The following is a 17,824-nucleotide window of genomic DNA, read 5'->3' on the forward strand; positions in this document are numbered from 1 at the left end:
TAACTGAAGCACACTACACATTTCTACAGAATTCCGCCTTGGTGGCTCCGTATATGGACGAACACAAGCATTTTCTATGCTCCAAACACCCGGAGCGGTCTGATGACTGGATTACATGTGAACAAACCAGGAGTTTCGCCGGCTGGTTTCAGACACGTACCATGCATGACGCCTCTATTGAACATGACCTGTACTCGCTGTCCCAATTATCATCTTCGAATATAATAACTTTCAAAGGATACAAGATAAATGGTAATACATTTTACACAATCGCCCAAGATAAGAAGAGCACCAACCAAAATAGTGGTGTCCGCTTTGATGCAACAACCAAGACGGGAAAGGAAACATATTATGGTTACATAGAGGAGATATGGGAACTTGACTATGGACGTGGTTTGAAGGTCCCTTTGTTTCGGTGCAAATGGGTCAATATGACACGAGGCGGGGTAATGGAAGACCGGTAGTATGGAATGACAATAGTGGATCTCAACAATCTTGCGTATGCAGACGAACCATTCGTCCTAGCTAATGATGTGGCACAGGTTTTCTATGTGAAGGATATGTCTACCAAGCCGAGAAAAAGAAAAGATAAGGAAGCGAATGCATCATACGATGAGCCAAAGCGCCACATAGTTCTTTCTAGGAAGAGAAACATTATGGGAGTGGATGACAAGACAGACATGTCAGAAGATTATGAAAAGTTTGATGAAATTGCTCCATTCACAGTGATTATTGACCCGAGCATCCAGTTAAATGATGAAGATTTTCCATGGCTACGGCGCAAAGGGACACACGCGAAGAAAAAGTTTCACACTCAAAGATCTGGGATGTGATCGGCTTCACTATCATCACTTTCTTCTATGTTTCACACCCAGGAGGGAATCTCTGTAATAGTTAGGGTAGTTATATGTTTTGGCATTTGAAACGCGAAGAAATTTTACGTGCAAACAAATTCTTTCATGCATTTACTGATTTTTTCAGCTAAATGACCCTGAAATTGAAAAGCATTTCAAATGAACTCAGAAAAGGTTGAAAGTTGGCATGGTATCATAATCTCACCCACATAGCATGTGCAAAAAAGTAGAGAGGGTTACCGCAAAAACTGGATGCACTTCATGTACAAAATGGACAATCTCTTTCGAAGTATCGGGGTTTCGGACGAAAACTTGTCCGTTACAAAGGCATTTCATTTTTTAAATAACCTAAGCATTACCAAATTGAATATAATGATAAAACACACTAATATTAAACATAAGAAAAAAGAATCACTAAAAAATCTATTTTCAAAGTTAAGTTATTCAAAAACTAGTGATTCACACAAATTTCAAAAAATTCAAAATTTAAACTATTCAAATTTGTAAACTACCGGCACTAACAGAAATTTTGTAATTTTTTGTACCTAAAGCAAAAATATTCACAAAGAAACTCTAAATACAGCAAAAAACAACTAAAAAATAAATAAAACAAAAATAAATAAAGCAAAAAAAGCCCGCCTACTGCGCCACAACGGCCTGCATACGACTAGAAACCCAACCTGTTGTTGGGCGAGGATGCAGGCCCGCAAAGGCCCAGTAGGCCCACAGGACAGCACAGAATATTTAGGCCCAGTAGGCCTACTTTGAGAGGAGCTCAAGAGAGCTACCGCACTGGGGCTTATAAACCAGTGCGAACACCCCTCGGCTAGCGAGGTGGGACTAAACATGACGCGCCGCACCTGCGCCAGCGCACCCCCTTTAGTACCGGGTGGTGGCTCAAACCGGTACTAAAGGGGGGGGTCTTTAGTACCGGTTGGAGCCACCACCCGGTACTAAAGGGGTGTCGTTCTCGCCACTTGGCCTGGCCAAAACAGACATTTAGTATCGGTTGGTGGCTTCAACCGGTACTAAAGGTTGTTCTATATAAGAAAACACTTCAAAAAATTTGTCAGTTTCTCATCTCTCCCTCTGCTTCTTTCTCCTCTGCCCCGTGGCCGCCGCCCCTCGCTGCCGCCCCTCGTCGCCGCCCCCGTCGTCGTCCGTCGCCGTCCCCGTCCCCGTCGTCCCCGTCGCCGTGCCCCCGCCCCGTCCTCCCGTCGTCCCCACCCGGCCCGTCCCCGTCCCCGTCGTCGCCGTCCCGTCCCCATCCCCGTCGTCACCGCCCGTCTCCGTCCCCGTCGCCGCCCCCCGTCGTCGCGCCTCGCCGGTGAGCTCCTGCCCCGGCCGCACACACACACACACACACTGTGTTATAGAAATATTAGAAATGTTAGTTATATAGAAATGTTTTTTAGTTATAGAAATTTTAGAAATGTTAGTTATATAGAAATATTAGAAATGTTAGTTATATAGAAATGTTAGTTATATTAGAAATGTTAGTTATATAGAAATGTTAGTTATATAGAAATGTTTTTCAGTTATAGAAATATTAGAAATGTTAGTTTTAGTTATAGAAATATTAGAAATGTTAGTTTTAGTTATAAAATTTAGAATTTGCATATATGAAATCACAATCCATCATTTAAAAAATGTTACTTTACTTTTGCGGCATATAGTATTTGTTGTCGACGTGCCCGGCCCGCATCCTCGCCGTCGACCAGTTCGCGACGACGTCCTGCTTCAGAGGACCCATGTCCGGGACTGGGCTCCGCCGGGCTGGCACTGGGAGGTGCTACCTTCAGGGGCGCGACGCTTGGTGAGGAACCCGGCCCCGGGTCCCGTCGTCGACCCTAATCTCCTTTGGTGGCGTTCGCGTGGGCCACTTTCGGTGCGGAGGGAGCCGGCCCCGCCGGAGGTGGTACGTCGCCGTGTCAGGGAGGAGACGAGCATGTCCATCGCTACATGGCTGCTATGGACGTTAGGTTCTCCAATACCTAGCAGGTTCTTTGGGGAGATCACCCGAGCTATGATCCAGTGATGGTTCCTTCACTTTGGTTGTCCACCGCCTAGATTACTCTCTAGTATTCGATCTTTATTAGCTAGCTAGCTAGTGATGTATTCGATATATAATATTCGAGATGATTTATTTGAGATTATATATATTATTCGAGACGATGTATTCAAGATTATATCTATTATTCGAGACGACGTATTCGAGATTATATTCGATGATGCTTATTATGTACTATGATTGATTCAGTTTTTCCTTATTAATTGATTGCATCCATGCATTGTAATTTGAATATATTTCTTTTGGATTAGTTAAATAAAACCTATGGCGGACAATACCGGCAGAGAGGGAGAAGAGGCCCTGTTCAATATCATACGCAATCCTCGCGGGCCAGATGATGATCAGAATGAAGAAGATTATGACGGCTCCAAATATCTAAACAACAACCGGGAGGGTGATATGATATTCGATTGCGACGACCGAATTGATGAAGTCATGAACTATGAACATGATGAAGAAAATGTTGATCTTGAAACAACAAAGATTTGCGAGGTATATTTATATAAGCAGGCATCTGGTGATCATCACATGTTTTAAATGACTTGAAGATATATATTAACGAATCGATCTTTCTTCTTTCAGCCATCCGGATCGGGCAAATCTTCAAGCAGCAGGACAGTACGAGGCCCGAACAAAAAGTTGAAGGAGGGCGTAAAGTACAATATTGAGGCCATCAAACCTAATGGCGAACCATTAGCGCCTAAGAAGATTGCGGACAAGTTCATTCGTCAGTGCAGAGTTCTTGTGAAGGACCAACTCCCGATCTCCCTTCAAGAATGGAGAGAGCCAGCAAAGCCACGTCCAGATCTTATGTTTGTCGACAACAGACAAAAACCTCTACTTTGGGAAACGCTCATGGAACATTTCACCCTACCAGATTATTTCACAGATGTAGATGTGGAGAAAGTCAAGGACGCTGCTCTTAGGAAGATGGCAGTTGCATTCAACAACCATAAGAATCGTGTATGGGACCAGTACGTCAAGGGAGGAAAGAAGACTCCAGTATTCAAGGGAACACTAGAGAAGCAAAGTGCTCATTGGGATGATTTCGTGAAATTCAAGGAATCAGAATTATCTAAGGAACGGTCGAGAATAAACAAGGCCAATGCCGCAAAAAAGGATAAGTTCCATAAGCTGGGGCCAGGTGGCTACGCGGTGGGAATGCCTAAGTGGGATAAGTCTGAGAAAGAGATGGAGGATGCAGGTGTCACTCCAGAAACATTGAGCTGGCCCCCCAGGTGCAGGACTTGGTTCTATGCGCATGGGGGGAGTTGGACCCGAAGACAGGCAAAGTTTCGAAGAAGGCAGGTCTGGACGGAGCCGAAGATAAGCTACTTGTTGCAATAGAAGAGGCTCGATCGGGAGTGTTCGAGCCCAACAGAGAGAACGACGAGCTTACGCGTGCCCTGGGAAATCCTGAACACCCTGGAAGAACACGAGGCAAGGGCGCTATTCCGTGGTATGAGGGGTTTTCGGACTGGAACGCCGACTACAGAACCCGTGCGAGAAAGAAGATTGCGGAGGACAAGAAGAGGAAGATGGAGGAGGAGCAGAGAAAGCTGGACTATGAACGCCTTCAAGGCCTAGAATCAGCGCACGCGGACTTGGCAGTCAAATTCCAGTGGCAGCAGGAGCATATCGACTCACTTAGCCAGCAAAGGGGGTCTCAGCAGCTGCAGCAGCTAGCGGATGATCCAGCATTGGATAGCACCGTCCCATCCATGCCGAGAAGCAGTGTGGGTTCCGCCCCGGGCGATGCATTGTTGGATAGCTACCCAGTGGATGACATCATGGAGAACACTAACTGCGAGCTACACTTCAAAATGAAGAACATATCCATGAAGGTGGCGGATGCCGTTGCTTTTATAAATCCCCCCAAGGCAACCTTCCATTGCAACCCGATTCCGGCGGGCTATGCTCGTGTCTTGGTTGATGAGGTGGTGGACCAATATTCGGGGCTAGAGCTTGACATTCCTGGAGGTGACGAGGAGCACACACTAGGAGAGGCCAACCATCGTATCATCCTATGGAGAAAGGATTGCATCATCTTTCAAAGGCCACCGACACCGCGTCATCCGACTCCTCATCGAAGTCCGCCACCGAGTCAGTAGACTCCCACTCCTCCAAGTCCACCAACGCGTCAGGCCACTCCTCCTCCAAGTCTGGCACAGCTTTAGGCCACTCCTCCTCCTCCAAGTCCGGCAAAGCGTCAGGCCACTCCTCCTCCAAGTCCGGCACAGCTTCAGGCCACTCCTCCTCCTCCAACTCAGCCACGTCAGCCGTCTTCGCCGCCTCAGCAATCACGAAAGAGAGCCGCCTCAACTATGGTGCGTAGCGGTACAAGTTGAGGTAGTACTGGAGGTACAGGCGGAGGCAAGCGATTTCAATATGGTCCAAGCAGCCTCGCGCCTCTTCCGCAGAGGCCTTACGACAAGTCCGAGGAGAAAAACGCAGCCATATCGAAGGCCGAGGTGGAAGCCCATTTTGCATCGAAACCGCCACCGCCGCCAAGGGAGAAAGTGCCTGAGGAAAAGATTGAGCACTTCATTCGTATGGCTAGAGCACCAGCTCCCAAGCATGTTGACACAGACTATGAGCGCCACCTCAAGAATTTAAATCAAGCACGTCTACAGAAAGAGGCGAGCTCGAGCTCAAGCAAATCATCTAGCAAAAGGAGTGGTAAAACCGTTCCCCAGCTGGGAGAACAGGCGGCGCAATCAATCCCCCGCTTGTTGTGCCAACAACACATGAGAGTACACACGCCCAATATTATTGTGGGCAAACCGTTAACGTTCCCGGGCTGGGCGATGTTGTAATAACCGAGGAGCATATTGAGCAGGCTAAAAGGCTCATGATCACTGTTGGACAACTCCTTGATATCGAGCCCATGTCTCTGATTAGAGAGGAGGAAATAAAACGGAAATATGTCCGGGGCCAACCTTTGGTCGAGCCAGACGAGGTCAAGAAGCTCCCAACGAGAATGTATGAATTGCATCAATGGTACATGGACATTACCAAGATTTCCAATCGAGAGTCCCTCATGGTGAATGTTAAGAAGGATCATTACTACCATGAGAAAGCTGTGTCCGTTGAGTATTCAGAACTATTTCAGTTATACAATCAAGACGCACTCGACAAATCTATTGTCAGTTGCTATTGTCTGTAAGTGATTTCTTTCTGTAATTTAAGTCTCAAGCTAGCTGTAGTGATCATTTTGATCAATCATTATCTGTAATTATCCTCACTATATTATTTTCTGTGGTATTATGCAGGATGAAGATTTATGAAATGAAAAAAGGTGGACGCTATGGCATTGGGTTCATTGACCCAAATACCATTAATGAATACACATGGAAATTAGATCCATATTATGAAAAAAGTGTAGAGGAAAGCATGCTAGAGTTCTTCAAGTGCCTTAATACCAATGAAGATATACTACTTCCTTACAACTTCGAGTGAGTCACACTGTCTTGTACTACAAATTCTGTTTTTGCCTACTAGCTAGCTACATGTTTTTGCTTATATATGCCCGCTTAATTAAGACATGCAAACGTGAGTGCATGCAGATTTCACTGGATCTTGTTAATCATTAAAGTTGATGAAGGAACAGTTGAAATACTGGACTCACTACTTAAAAAAGCAAGTGACTACACCATCTTGTTTGGGATAGTCAACAGGTAATTTCAATCATTATTAACTATATCTCGACCTATTTAGTTCGTCATTTCCTGATATGAACTATTTAATAACCCCTTTATTCATTTTCTCTGTCGGCGGGCAGGGTTTGGGCAAAGTTCATCAGCGTCACTCCAGGCCAATGGAAACGAAAGCTGAAATGGTATCGACCCAAGATAAGTAATTAAGTAATACTAGCTAGCTAGCTGCCATCTCTTTAATTATCATGCTTGATTAATTATTATCTGATCAAATTCTATTCTCGTAAAGGCCCTGAAGCAGGCGTCGGGGAATAATCTGTGTGCATACTACGTTTGCGAGAACATTCGTATGATGGCGTCCGAAAGGAGCAGATCTCAAAGACAAGAGTGGGTACGTTTGTCAGAACATTATTCACAATTTTTACACCATTATCGATATCTAGTCACACAACTAATACACATGCATATTGATCTCCTTCTTAACAGTTTAAAGACGTGCGGGAGCAGCTCCTAGCAAAGGACCACATAGGAGCAATTCAAGAGGAAATAGCGGCATTTTTGCTCGACCAAGTCATTGATCCCAAAGAAGAATACTATTACCCGCTACCGCCCCCATGAACCACTCCCAATTGTCATCGTGCTCCGAAGGCACCAATTAAGCTAATGTCACTGGCTCCGAAGGCACCAATTAGGAGAAATTGTATATAGCTAGCTAATTGTATATATATATATACATGTGTATACATGTGTGTGTATATGTGTGAATTAATTAATGGTGGTTGTGAGACATTCGATGATCAACCTTATATGATCGGTTCTACTAGAAATTCTATTTATATATATGCATAAATACCAGCAAACGAAAAAGAATTAAATGGAAAACACAAAATTAAATGAAAAAGAAATCATAAACCCAAAACCCCCCAACCTTTTAATACCGGTTGGTGTCACCAACCGGTACTAAAGGGCTCCCTGCCCTCGGAGCTGGCTTGTGCCACGTGGTTGCCCTTTAGCACTGGTTCATGCTGAACCGGTACTAAAGAGGGGGCCTTTAGTGCCCACACTTTAGTGTTGGTTACCGAACTGGCACTACAGGGCCTTAAGAACCGGCGCTATTGCCCGGTTCTGCACTAGTGGTAGGGCGCGCCCTCCACCCTCGTGGCCAGCTGGATGCCCCCTGTGTTGTGTTCTTAGTGCCAAATATTCTCAAATATGCAGAAAAAATCATATTTAAATTTCAGGGCATTTGGAGAACTTTTATTTTAGAGGTATTTTTATATTGCACGGATAAATCAGATAACAGACAAAAAATATTTATTTTTATTTTATTTAATATAAATAACAGAAAATAAAAGTAGGGTATAGAAGGTTGTGCCTTCTAGTTTTATCCATCTCATACTCATCAAAAGGAATCCACTAATAAGATTGATCAAGTCTTGTTAACGAACTCATTCCGAATAACATGGAACCGGAGAAATTTCGAATAACGCTATGTTACCTCAACGGGGATATGCACATCCCCAATAATAAGAATATCATATTTCTTCTTGGCAGTAGGAAGAGGAAATTCGAAACCTCCAAATATAATCAATGAAATTTTTCCAATAGAGTTGATACTATAAACTTGAGGTTGTTTCCTCGGAAAGTGTACCGTATGCTCATTACCATTAACATGAAAAGTGACATTGCCTTTGGTGCAATCAATAACAGCCCCTGCAGTATTGAAAAAAGGTCTTCCAAGAATAATAGACATACTATCGTCCTCGGAAATATCAAGAATAACAAAGTCCGTTAAAATAGTAACGTTTGCAACTACAACAGGCACATCCTCACAAATACCGACAGGTATAGCAGTTGATTTATCAGCCATTTGCAAAGATATTTCAGTAGCTGTCAACTTATTCAAATCAAGTCTACGATATAAAGAGAGAGGCATAACACTAACACCGGCTCCAAAGATCACATAAAGCAGCTTTAACATAGTTTCTTTTAATGGAGCATGGTATAGTGGGTACTCCTGGATCTCCAAGTTTCTTTGGTATTCCACCCTTAAAAGTATAATTAGCAAGCATGGTGGAAATTTCAGCTTCCGGTATCTTTCTTTTATTAGTAACAATATCTTTCATGTACTTAGCATAAGGATTCATTTTAAGCATATCAGTTAATCGCATACGCAAAAAGATAGGTCTAATCATTTCAGCAAAGCACTCAAAATCCTCATCATCCTTTTTCTTGGATGGTTTAGGAGGAAAAAGCATAGGTTTCTGAACCCAAGGTTCTCTTTCTTTGCCGTGTTTTCTAGCAACAAAGTCTTTCTTATCATAACGTTGATTCTTTGATTGTGGGTTATCAAGATCAACAGCAGGTTCAATTTCTATATCATTATTATTACTAGGTTGAGCATCATCATGAACATTATCATTAGTTTCAGGTTCATTACCAGGTTGTGTTTCAGCATCAGAAATAGAAATATCATTTGGATTCTCAGGTGTTTCAGCAATAGGTTCACTAGAAGCATGCAAAGTCCTATCATTTTTATTTTTCTTCCTTTTAGAAGGACTAGGTGCATCTATATTATTTCTCTGAGAATCTTGCTCAATTCTCTTGGGGTGGCCTTCAGGATACAAAGGTTCCTGAGTCATTTTACCACCTCTAGTCATAACTCTAACAACATTATCATTATTCTTACTATTCAGTTCATTTAGAAAATCATTTTGAGCTTTAAGTACTTGTTCTACTTGAGTGGTAACCATAAAAGCATGTTTACTAATAAGTTTAAGTTCACCTTTGACATTAGCTATATAACACCCAAGTGTTCAAGCATATTTGAATTGTATTTCAGTTGTCTACCAAAATAAGCATTGAAGTCTTCTTGCTTAACCATAAATTTATCAAACTCATCTAAGCATGAGCTAGCAAACTTAGTAAATGGGATTTCAGCTTTATTATATCTATAGAGAGAATTTACCTTTACTACCTGTGTCGGGTTATCAAGACCATGTATTTCTTCAATAGGTAATGGATTAAGATCATATGTTTCTTCAACAGGCGGTAAATTAAGACCGTGTATTTCTTCAATAGGAGGTAAATTCTTAACATCTTCAGCTTTAATACCTTTTTTTTCATAGATTTCTTTGCCTCTTACATATCTTCAGGATTGAGAAATAGAACACCTCTCTTCTTCGGAGTTGGTTTAGGAATAGGCTCAGGAGTTGGCTCAGGAAGTGTCCAATTATTTTCATTTGTCAACATATTATTCAATAGAATTTCAGCTTCATCTGGTGTTCTTTCCCTGAAAACAAAACCAGCACAACTATCCAGGTAATCTTTAAAAGCATCGGTTAGTCCATTATAAAAGATATCAAGTATTTCATTTTTCTTAAGAGGGTGATCAGGCAAAGCATTAAGTAATTGGAGAAGCCTCCCCCAAGCTTGTGGGAGGCTCTCTTCTTCAATTTGCACAAAATTATATATATATCCCTTAAAGCAGTTTGTTTCTTATGAGCAGGGAAATATTTAAAAGAGAAGTAATAAATCATATCCTGGGGACTACGCACACAACCAGGATCAAGAGAGTTAAACCATATCTTAGCATCACCCTTTAATGAGAACAGAAATATTTTAAGGATATAAAAGTAGCGAGATTTCTCATCATTAGTGAACATGGTGGCTATATCATTTAATTTAGTAAGACGTGCCACAACAGTTTCAGATTCATAGCCATGAAAAGGATCAGATTCAACCAAAGTAATTATATCAGGATCAACAGAGAATTCATAATCCTTATCAGTAACACAGATAGATGAAGTAGCAAAATCAGGGTCAGGTTTCATTCTAGCATTAAGAGATTGCTGCTTCCATTTAGCTAATAACCTCTTGAGCTCGTATCTATCTTTACAAGCTAAAATAGCTAAAGCAACTTCCTTTTCAAAAACATAGCCCTCAGGAATAACAGGTGATTCATATTTATTATGGGGGAGTCTTCATCATCACTTTCATCAATATTATCAGATTCAATATTTTCATTCTCTCTAACCCTAGCAAGTTGTTCATTAAGAAATTCACCAAGTGACACAGTAGTATCAAGCATAGAAGTAGTTTCATCATAAGTATCATGCATAGCAGAAGTGGCATCATCAATAACATGCGACATATCAGAATGAATAATAGAAGCAGGTTTAGGTGCCGCGAGCTTACTCAAAACAGAAGGTGAATCAATTGCAGAGCTAGATGACAGTTCCTTACCTCCCCTCGTAGTTGAGGGATAAATTTTTGTTTTCCCGTCTTTCAAGTTCTTCATAGTGACAAGCAGATATAAATCGGAAGTGACTCAAAGAATAGAGCTATGCTCCCCGGCAACGGCGCCATAAAATAGTCTTGATAACCCACAAGTATAGGGGATCGCAACAGTTTTCGAAGGTAGAGTATTCAACCCAAATTTATTGATTCAACACAAGGGGAGCCAAAGAATATTCTCAAGTATTAGCAGCTGAGTTGTCAATTCAACCACACCTGGAAACTTAATATCTACAGCAAAGTGTTTAGTAGCAAAGTAATATGATAGTAGTAGTAACGGTAGCAAAAGTAATGTTTTTGGTATTTTATAGTGATTGTAGCAATAGCAATGGAAAAGTAAATAAGCGAGGAACAATATATGGAAAGCTCGTAGGCAATGGATCGGTGATAGAGAATTATGTCGGATGTGGTTCATCATGTAACATTCATAACCTAGGGTGACACAAAACTAGCTCCAATTCATCGATGTAATGTAGGCATGTATTCCGAATATAGTCATACGTGCATATGGAAAAGAACTTGCATGACATCTTTTGTCCTACCCTCCCGTGGCAGCGGGGTCCTAGCGAAAACTAAGGGATATTAAGGCCTCCTTTTAATAGAGTACCGGACCAAAGCATTAACACATAGTGAATACATGAACTCCTCAAACTACGGTCATCACCGGTGAGTATCCCGATTATTGTCACTTCGGGGTTAACGGATCATAACACATAATAGGTGACTATAGACTTGCAAGATATGATCAAGAACTCTCATATATTGATGAAAACATAATAGGTTCAGATCTAAAATCATGGCACTCAGGCCCTAGTGACAAGCATTAAGCATAGCAAAGTCATAGCAACATCAATCTCAGAATATAGTGGATACTAGAGATCAAACCCTAACAAAACTAACTCGATTACATGATAAATCTCATCCAACCCATCATCGTCCAGCAAGCCTATGATGGAATTACTCACGCACGATGGTGAGCATCATGAAATTGGTGATGGAGGAAGGTTGATGATGACGATGGCGACAGATTCCCCTCTCCGGAGCCCCGAACGGACTCCAGATCAGCCCTCCCGAGAGGTTTTAGGGTTTGGCGGCGGCTCCGTATCGTAAAACGCGATGAATCCTTCTCTCTGATTTTTTTTCTCCGCGAAAGCAAATATATAGAGTTGGAGTTGAGGTTGAAGGAGATCCAGGGGGCCCACGAGGTAGGGGGCGCGCCCTGGGAGGGGGTGGCAGGCGCGCCCCCACCCTCGTGGCTAGGGTGTGGGCCCCTGGTCTTCATCTTTTGCAATGATTTTTTATTATTTCTGAAAAGATATTCCGTGAAGTTTCAGGTCATTCCGAAAACTTTTGTTTCTGCACATAAATAACACCATGGCAATTCTGCTGAAAACAACGTCAATCTGGGTTAGTTCCATTCAAATCATGCAAGTTAGAGTCCAAAACAAGGGCAAAAGTGTTTGAAAAAGTAGATACGACAGAGATGTATCACGCCTCCCCCAGGCCGTCCGCTCCAGGCCGTTCCCGTGGCTGCACCGACCCTCGCGCCGCCACTGCGTTGCCCCGTCGGGCCGTAGCGAGCGTGGCACGCGGTCCACACCACCGCCCCGAGGCCGTCCCCGCGGTTGCACCGACCTGCGCTCCGCCGCCCCTTCGGGCTGTAGCATCATGGCCCGCGGTCCCTACGACCGCCCCAAGGTCTTCTGTCGTCGCCCTGACCCGCCCGCCGCCACTGTGTCGCTCCTTCGGGCCGTAGCGCCGCAGCCCGCGGTCTACCGCCGTCGCTGTTGCGTCGACTTCTCGTGGTATGTGCCGCGTCGCGTTCCTTGGTGCGGGAACGCCACCGTCCGTGCCGGTCTTCGTCATGCTGTCCGGTTCTTTGCCTCCTTCGAGCATCGCCACCACACTCCTAACCTAGCCGCCGCCGCTCTTCTTCGGCCGCCACCGCTGCTACCCCAGTAGCCGCCGCAGCGACGCATCCACCCCGTACGTCTTCGTCCAGCACCAACTCGTCGCTAGTGTCGTCGTCATCTACCCCGACCACTTCGTCTACTCCGACAACCACGGGCGACATCGGCCTCACGCTGATTGGCGCCGCAACTGTCGTCGAGTCCTTCTCTGCTGGCCTCTCCGACTTCTCCGACATGGCGTACAGCTCGTGCAGGTCCCAGTCTACGCATGCCCGGTGCTGGCAACACCGATGCATGCCTTCGTTCACGACGTGTCCCCGGGCCTGGCAAGCCTGGTGCGGTGCTTCGTCAACTTCGTCTTCGTCTGTCTACGCATGCCCGGTGCTGGCAACACCGATGCGTGCCTTCGTCCATGATGTGTTCCCGGGATTGGCAAACCCGCCGCGACGCGTCGTCAACAACGTCTTGCTCCCGGCGCACCACTACTTCGACACCACTGCGCCCATGTCTAACTCGACGCCTCCTTGTGCCCGCGGCTCCACGACGACTTCATCGCACCGGCTACCCCGACTCGACATCGCCCATGACTTTTTTTGCGCGGCTACCTCGATCACGGCTCCACCATCCTACGCTCACGGATACCACGACATACGGCACAAAGGGCTGTCGCCTTGCTTGAGCAACCTCGTCGGTTGCCACTCCAGCCACGACTCCGCGATGCATCGACCGTTACGACTGTGGGGGGGTGTCCGTCGGCTTGCCTTCACATTCTTCTCCAGTCTTAGCGTCTGCATCGCTACCGTTGTGACTGCGGGGATGTTGAATATATTAATTATTAGGAAAGACGAGATAAACAAGGATTTGTTCTGACTTGTCTTGTACTCCAAATAAATCATTGTACTCATATATAACTGTTTCACCAAACCTCTCTCTCCCTTCTAACAACCAGTTACGACACAAACAATTGTTCAGTTTTCTACACCCAGCAGCCAGCAACGGATTAGTCAGTACAAAGGATTTAGCAAGCGATCGATTACCTTGACGATGGCCGTCCACACACCCTCGGCGATCAGCTCCTCCACATCTGAGTCAGCAAGTCCACGGCAACAGAGAAGGCCAGAACTGAATCCTGCTCCTGCCACGTACACCTTGGGGCCCTTCATGCGCCGCCCATCATCAACAACTACAGGATGTCCTGGGTGCACTCTCCATCAGCCAGCGAGTTTATCCACATGTGGCGACATGCCATTTGTGCCGGCCAAGTGCAGTGAGCATGCATGGAGTCGACGATCTTTAGGTCATCTCCAACGCCAACTCTTAAATTTCCTGCCTGTCCGAACCGTAAAAGCCATCCAATGTGATCCTGTATCAGTTCGCGGTCTGGTCCAAACGCGTTTTGTCCCAGAAACCGAAGAAAAACATGGGTAGTTCTGCAGAGTCCGGACCGCTCCCAACCCTCTTCTGATCACCCTGGCCCACAAAAAAACCCTCCCCGGTCCACACACGCTTCTCACCAGTCGTCCAGCTGCCTATATTCATGCCGCTGTAGAGCGCGTCGCTCCACATCGAAGGTGGCTCGAGACGGACATGACCTCTCACTGCCTTCGCCTTTGAAGCGGGACGCTCTGCTAGGGACGTCGAGACGGAATTGGAGAAGGCAAAGCTTCAGTTCTCGGGGCTCATGGCCGGACACGGGGAATGGCGCCGACGATCATAGATTAGGTGTATTACTTATAATGAAATACTACATGTTTATATGAAATCTAGCAGTGTTTGGACAAATTTCGTTTGGTTAGTTCGCATTGTTGTTGAAATGTATGTGGGCAGCGTTGGATGGCAGTCTCTCGCATCCGTGTCCGCTGACGGATGCGAGAGGAAATATGCGAGTCGTCATTGGATATGCTCTTAGTACTCAGTAGGTTCTAGAAAATATAAACAAGGGTTTTTATCATTTATGCCATTTGTTGTGTCTCACTACTCAGTTTTGCCATTAAAAATCACAACTATTCAAAATTACTATCGTTGCTCAAAAATGACATTAAATATCTAAAAAATGCAATTATTTTCGTTAGATGTTTGCTAGAAAATGTCATTAGACATCGTCATTGTTAGGTCAAACCCGTAGACCATGTTGTATGACAAAAATACCCTAGACCCACATGTTAGCTCTCTCTATCTCACAATGATAAATGTGAGTCTCACTTGTCAGGAGCAAGCAAGCGAATAACTTTAGAGGAAAATAAAGACACTGTTGGGATCAAATGGGACTCACACTTTTATTGCAGTGAGATAGAGGAAGAACTGACATGGCGAACAAGATTTGAGCTAACGGCAATGATGTCAAGTGACATTTTTGAATATATGCGCGTAACGAAGCGATGTCATTTTTGAACAGTTTGATATTTCTAGTGGCAAAACAAGTAGTGTGGCATAAATAAATGATAAACCCTAAAAAAGTGAATATCTTTTTCAAGGGAAGGGAACGAAAAAAAGATTCCGTTAGGCTGGTTGTAATGGGGAGTATCATATACTAGTATCGTGCATATGATACTAGTCTATGATTCCCTAATACTACATAGTACTAGCTAAGTGTCCGTGCGTTGCCACGGACTAACAAATATATATATATACAAAGAGAAAATTCATGTGACATGAGAGTCAAAGGCCATTTTTATGGGATGATATCTCATGGTCATGATCTAGTAGGTATATACATCTCGTCATTGTCTTTCTTCCACACTCCATGTCTGAGCTACCACGCGACACTCGACTTCCTTCTCCCACCATGCATGCTTTTATCTCCTATTTCTCCTACCTCTACCTTGCACGACAGTACCAAGTTTCTTGTCCAACTATCATAATCTTCTCCGGTAGGGCACCCCCTTAGATTATTACTGACTTGTACATGTTGCAAATAAGATCAACGAAAATGGATACTAAATTTCTGATGAGAAATGAGAATTCAAGGCAATATCTTCCCAAGAAAATAATAATTCCAAGACAATCTTTTTATACCTTCTGTCAACATTGGGACACACATTCCACGCAATAAGCATGCAATGATGTTGATACTTGATTAATTGTCAATATATGTCTATAGTAAAGATAACTTTACTCAAAACATGTTTTTCTAAGAAGGAAGGATAATTGATATTAGAAAAAAATAAAGGTTTGGGTTCATCCCACCAATGTTTCTCTTGTGCAACTCATCTCCGCACCTGCTCACGAGATTGGCGTGTCTCGAGCACACCACTCCCACACACCCTCACAAGAGCGTCACAACCAATCTCTGAGTGCCACTGACACACATGCATGGAGCGCTCACTCCAAGCCTGACTATACACATTTCCACATTAGCCGAATTCAAAGAGAATCAACGGGGCATCATCCGCTGCTTTCTCAGGGTCCTATTCATCATGAAATCATAGACCAAGATATTCCTCCCATCCATTTTTAGGGAAAGGATTTTTCTCGATGTTCCTCTCATCTTCATGGTAGTAATAACCTAAAAACGCCACCAGTCAACTCCGAAGAACATGCAACATTGTGAGAGTCAAAGTCATGGTCAGTCAACTCCATCAAGAATTTCAAATTATGTGATATCCAATATGTACTTGTTGCCGATGGAACGACCACATGGATAGCTCCTACAATCTTCATGCAGGTTGCACAAAATTACGCCATAGGAGGTTTCAAACCTTCAATGGGCCACCCTTGGCCATCCAGCCGGTGGTTTTCCATCCTTCCTTACGTCTGACGTCTTGTGGAACCAGGCGCATCCCAGATCCACCGCCTTCCATTCAGGTCGCCACACAGAGGGGAAAAATAGAGTAGGCGGTGGCGCGGAGGAGGAGGCGGTGGTTTTCTATGTCACTGGTGTTTGTGTAGTTGTGCGTTGGAACTTCACAACGTGGGGAGGACGAGGAAATGGGAGAGCAGATTGTCGATGGTGGCATGGGAAAAAGAACGCGGTCTGGGGAGGGGGTTGCTGGCTAGAACTTTGGAAAGGAAGGAAACCTGATTGTGTTTCCCTTTATTTTGTATATGGAAGTTATCGTATGGTTCATGTATGGCAACAAGTCCTATAAAAGAGAACCAATGATTGATTGATGATTGTGTTTTATTTCATATGGAAACCGATCTGTCGGGGCTACATGTAAGTGCATTGTGACTAAGGAAGGATCAATAGATTGAATTAGATTAGAAAAAAACCAGCAGGAGGGTGGAGTTATTAATTAAGAAAAAAGTCAGTAGTGGGAGGTGGGATGAAATAAAACCGGACGAAAAAAAGTCAGTAGTGGGAGGTGGTAGTCTCCGCCGGCCAATTTTCGTCCCACCTCCACTGGTTTTTTTTCGTCCTAAAAAAATCTATGAAATTTCGTAGGTTAACCAGGGACAACTCCCACCTCCCAGGTTTTTTTCCGTCTCACATTCCATGATATTTTTTTGTACCTCGCCCCACCTCACACTGAGCCGCCAAGAACCGCAAAAACCGCCTACCTTAGCCAAATCAACAAATCTCTCTCATTAATGCAATTTTCTCTAGGAAACAAATAATAGATTCTTTCCTACCTTAGCCAAATCAACAGATCTCTTTCATTAATGCAATTTCCTTTAGCAAACAAATAGTAAATTCTTTCCTACCTTAGCCAAATCAACGGATCTCTCCCATTAATGCAATTTGCTTTAGGAAACAAATAATAGATTCTTTCCTACCTTAGCCAAATCAACGGATCTCTCTCATTAATGCAATTTTCTTTAGGAAATAAATAATAGATTCTTTCCTACCTTAGCCAAATCAACGGATCTCTTTCTTTAATGCAATTTGCTTTAGCAAACAAATAATAGATTCTTTCCTACCTTAGCCAAGTCAACGGATCTCTCCCATTAATGCAATTTGCTTTAGGAAACAAATAATAGATTCTTACCTACCTTAGCCAAATCAACGGATCTCTCTCATTAATGCAATTTTTCTTTAGGAAACAAAGAATAGATTCTTTCCTACCTTAGCCAAATCAACGGATCTCTTCCATTAAT

The sequence above is a fragment of the Triticum dicoccoides genome, chromosome 5A (assembly GCF_002162155.2).
Source record: "Triticum dicoccoides isolate Atlit2015 ecotype Zavitan chromosome 5A, WEW_v2.0, whole genome shotgun sequence".
In the NCBI taxonomy this organism is placed as follows: domain Eukaryota; kingdom Viridiplantae; phylum Streptophyta; class Magnoliopsida; order Poales; family Poaceae; genus Triticum; species Triticum dicoccoides.